This window comes from Carassius carassius, chromosome 13 (genome assembly GCF_963082965.1).
Source record: "Carassius carassius chromosome 13, fCarCar2.1, whole genome shotgun sequence".
NCBI classification, from domain to species: domain Eukaryota; kingdom Metazoa; phylum Chordata; class Actinopteri; order Cypriniformes; family Cyprinidae; genus Carassius; species Carassius carassius.
Window position 1 is genome coordinate 10586338 of NC_081767.1, and position 5269 is coordinate 10591606.

The 5269-nt window shown below is 36.2% G+C and overlaps 1 long non-coding RNA gene across 1 annotated transcript; it reads left to right on the forward strand.

Annotated features, from left to right (window-relative positions):
• Positions 1-2770: 2770 nt before the first annotated feature.
• LOC132155594 (uncharacterized) lies at positions 2771-4325 on the forward strand. Its single transcript, XR_009437296.1, has 3 exons — positions 2771-3115; positions 3792-3877; positions 4033-4325. It is a non-coding gene; the product is annotated as an uncharacterized LOC132155594 (long non-coding RNA).
• The last annotated feature ends 944 nt before the right edge of the window (positions 4326-5269 follow it).

Consider the following 5269-nt stretch of genomic DNA (forward strand, 5'->3'; position numbering starts at 1 on the left):
CTAAAAAAAGCATGGTCAATTTTTGTAAGGAAAACATGACTCGTGTACAGTATTAGGATTTTTCTATAAAGATATTGTAGTATTGTAGAGTATTGTATTGTAAAGTATAGTTTTGTTCAATCTTGAGTATTAAAGTCATGAGAGAGATGGATAACAGGGCAAAATAAAGAGACTGAAGAGAAAAATGGAAGTGAAGGTGCAGTTCAGGAGAGAACTTTTAATTATTTAGCATGTCCACAAATTAAAGATTTAAACATTTTTTTTATGTCAGGTCCATACCAAAAATAGTTTTGTCCGTGAATTTGTTTATATGAGTTTGAATTTTCCAGTCTGAATTTTTTTCCCAGTCCACCCCTTCTGTAAATTAATGGCAAAGACATGGTTTCATTTACTACACATAGGCCTACTGAAGCTCGCAGTGTTTTCAACCTCTGCCGCCTCAGTATAGGAGTACACGAGCACATAAATATAATTTCTAGAACTGCTCTGTGTCACTTCATGTGCATTTTACTTATTTTGAGAAAACTATCATCATATAGTGAGTGAGTGAGTGAGTGAAGTGACATTCAGCCAAGTATGGTGACCCAGACAGAATTTGTGCTCTGCATTTAACCCATCCGAAATGCACACACACAGAGCAGTGAACACACATACACACACTGTGAGCACACACTCGGAGCGGTGGGCAGCCATTTATGCTGCGGTGCCCGGGGAGCAGTTGGGGGTTCAATGCCTTGCTCAAGGGCACCTAAGTCATGGTATTGAAGGTGGAGAGAGAACTGTACATGCACTCCCCCCACCCACAATTCCTGCACAATTACCTTTCGATTGGGAGTCCGACTCTCTAACCATTAGGCCACGACTTCCCTAGATACAAATACAAAGAGACAGCAGTTTAAAAAAAACACCAATGTTTCATGAGTTTAGTACACAGAATACGTCACATGCTTATTAGATAACTGTATTTCAGTTGATGTATATGCTTTTATTTATTATTCTTTAATTTTCAAATTTAGAAAAGTAATCAAAAAGTACTCAGAAGTAATTAGTTACATTAATAAAGTAATTGAAAAAGTAACACTACTATTACATTTTAAACAGGGTAACTTGTAATCTGTAATCTATTACATTTCCAAAGTAACCTTCCCAACACTGTGCATTCTCAATGTCTCATGGTCTGCCAAAATATTGTTAGGCAATACCATAACAGCTTTGCGGACCAGTTTCCAAATGGTGCTTTAATAGCAGGAGGGTATACATCACTCTTTATGCAAGTAAAGACACGTGTGGAAAATCTTAACCGTGAGACCAGTTTTGCCCATCATAGAACCATGCCGAAGTCTGGATGCAAATGAGGACGCACAGACACTTACCGGTGTGTTAGATTTCAGCCACAACTCCCACCTGAAGAAACCAAGGAAACAATAGAGGCAAAAAGACAGTGACTACAGGACATTTACAGCAAGGAAGGAACTGCCGGACTTGCGAAAGTAGAAGTATGTCTCTGATGGAGACAACATTTTGTCTGCAGCATCAGCATTTAAACTCCACACCTGCTCCTTCCGTTGATGACATAACGAGCAATTGGCCTTACCTTTTTAACCTAATGTCCATCTGTGCCCATTTTCATTTGCTTACTGAAATTGATATACTGCATGCATTAGATATGTCCATGGAAGAATGTGGAAAGGCCATCTGGTTGAGAAAATCTGGTGCAATCACATTTACAGTCAAAACAATAAAAGGTAGAATGACAAAAATCCACATGTCTCCAGTTAATCAGGTAATGTCTTCTTATTTGAAGCTCTATGTTTGTATATAAAACAATTAAAAAAGAAGACCATTATTGGTTGTATTCTCTTGTTATTAAGAATTTGTTTCACAAAAGAGAAGGGAAGCAGGAATCTCCAGTGACACGAATTGTGATGTAAGCAGTGCTTGGCATGTGTTTATTGAGTGGATTTTAATTTGAGAAGAACAGAGAGAATTTGTTTTCCTGAAAGAATGTACTTGGGTATGGATGTGTGTTATCTGACACAGTGCCACAAATATTTTGTAATTTGACTGGAAACATTAAATAATTTTTTGCACATACTGTAAACATCCAGGTCCAGGTTACTCCTTAAAATGTATTTGTGTTCTGATGACGAAAAAAGTCATAGACATCTGAACTGATTGGATAGTATGAAAATAAGTGAATTGTCAGTAAATTCTCATTTATGTGTAAACTATTACTTTGAGCATAATTGGGAAAGAAGACATCCTGAGAACTTTTTAAGATACAATCTAATGTAGGATAAAAAAAAAAAAAAGTATATAATTTCAGGAAGGTCAGAGACCTGCATTGAACGATGGATGATTACCATTGACGGCCGCGTCATTCATGAGGGCGTACACCCAAGATTTCTGACTGCAGTAGCAACAATGTTTGCAATGTACTATGTCTTTAACCTTCCAACACAGTCTCACTCTCTACTCGTCAAATGTCTGACGCATGGTCAAGGGATCTGGCGTCACTTTTTTGACGCACTGGGTATACCTTTGGCGTTATTTTTCAACGTGCAGGTTAGTCCGACAGACTTCTATAGAACTCAGCAGCGTTTAAATTTGACGTCTTGGGTCAGCACACCGCAACAAGACTAAATAAATAAAAGTAAAAAAAGAATAGGCTACAAAAAATTATATATGACAGAGATCGTTTTATCTGGCCCTCCAACTTGTTTTTGGGGTTTAAAAATCCTCGCAATCTGATATCAAAGTGCTCTCAGTGCAAAGGCTTAGTGTGTTCATCAGTGGTGAGTTTAACAACACTCAACTGCAGGTAAAACAGCATTCAGCGGTGAGTTTAACAACACTCAACTGCAGGTAAAACAGCATTCAGCGGTGAGTTTGACCAAAGCAACGCTCAACTGCAGGAAAAACGGCATTAAAAGGTGAGTTTAACAACGCTCCAAGGCGCGTGCAAGTAAGCAGTTTAACCGTTTTCTTACAACCCATTCTCGCTTATCGCTTATTCATCGTTTATCACTATGAAATCACGTTCAAGAAGTTTCATTCAGCACACATCGCGATACTTGCCATCAGTTTACATGTGCCACAGGTTTGGTGAGTAGATGTAAATTCGCTCTTTTAATGCCTGTTATAAAATGTATTCTGTCTTCTTTATTAATCAGATTAGCGACGTATTGTTTACTCGCTGTATTATATCAGTCATCCGCGGCTGTCTTTGAGTTTCATTGCGTTTAACTAAATGAACACACCTGCTAACTAGTGTGATTAAACTCTGTCGGTCACGTGACGCGTGGCATAGACTTTCAATATATTCATTTCAGGTTCAAAGATGTAAATTTGTAGTAAAATCATGGTAACCACGACACGTACAACAGTAACAAATTACATTTGAAGTTAAAACCCGGGAACGGGACATTTACCATGTTTTTACCACAGTAACTGTAGTTTTACTATGGTATATTAATAATCAATACAACAATACAACAATCATCAAACTAACTATGGTTGTACAACTGTAATGGTCGTTTTTTGATGTGCTTTTAAATGACAGATATCACAGTAATCACATTTACTGTACCATGCTTTTGATACCTTTTTATGTAAATCCAAAAAAAGTAAATAAATAAAAGGACACATTTTTCCCCTCTTGTAGTTCATTCATATCAGTTTATATTTTAAATATTTTGCTCACAAAACATTATTAAAATTTTATTCTACCCCCCCCCCTTTCTTATTTTTATTATTTTTATTATTTTTTTATAGACATAAAGACATAAAAGAAGCAGTCAGCCCAGTGGTGTTTCTGGAGAGGTATTCCTTCAGAAATGGAGAAGACAGAAAGCTGCGGAGGCAGACATTTGCAGCAGTAAGTCTGTGATAGTTTGACCTTTTTATCAAACAGCTGTTATAAATTGCACAGCATTTGTTGTTTCTTAAACTTTTGCACTGTCCAAATACCCACACTTGCCATCTTTGCACTTGACCACTTGATTATTTATTTGAAGTATTTCCTGTGTTTAGCCCAAGTGTTCGAGTGAGCATGATGACCACAAGTGTGTGTCGAACTTTTCATGACCTGATGACTGTGTTTCCCAATCCTGGTCCTGGAGAGCCCCAACACTGCACGGTTTTGGTGTCTCTCTTATCTGACAAACACACTTTTGAGGTCTTGGAGTCTTCTCTGATGAGCTGATGAGCTGAATCAGGTGTGTTTGATCAGGGAGACATCTCAAATGTGCAGTGTTGGGGTTCTCCAGGACCAGGATTGGGAGCCACTGCCTTATGGGACACACTTAAGTGTTTACAGAGATTTTTAGTTTTTTTTAAAATTATTATTATTATTCAACTTTGCATTTTAAAATAAATTCTAAATCTCTTTTCATTAGTCCCTATTACAGAGGACAATTTAATTTTTGGTGCTTCTAATTAAGTGAAAAAAAAAAAAAAATTTAATATCTAATTATTATTATTAATATTTCACATACATTGGAAAGGTTATATTATAGCTTATATTATTATTATAGGTTATATTATATAATATAGCTTGTTATTAATGACTTGCTTTTATTAATGGATGCATTTAACATTTAATTATACAGCATCTTTACAGAGGCTGTATAATTAGACACACACATACACACAGTAATGTATAAGTTGCATGTAATGTAATATTTATTTTCTTTCTGTCTTACAGGATTGTTTGCAGATAATGCTGTTTTTCTTTTTCAGAAGTTCTTGGTGAGCCAACCCTCACACACCTTCCTAAAAACTAAAAGAGCTATTACTGAGTCTCAGCGAATCTTGCCATGATCAGCTCTTCCCAGGTACGTTTGTTTAGAGTTTTTTTGAATCAACATTTACTCATCAAATGCTCTGGTCTGAATCTTACTTTAAATTAACTTAATTATATGTTTAATGAGCAATATTAATTACACACAGAGTAAGTAGAGATTATCTTGTTTTTTAGAAGATAAGGAAGACCAAGGAAATGATTTGCCCAGGATGAGGATTGAAAAGCTCATCTTGTGCTCAAACAAACAGAGGTCCACTGGTATGTGTCTGTTGAAGCAATGCTGTTATGTGTTACAGGACTTTATGATGATCTCTCACAGGACTGGTCATGTCAGCTGTGATTATTCTTTCTAATATGTTTTTTTTTTTTGATACAGCTATTACAATTATAGCATGTTGGCAAAGTGTGACTGGAACATTTTTAAGTTTAAAAAAAACACACCACCTGTTTGTCTTAAATAAAAGA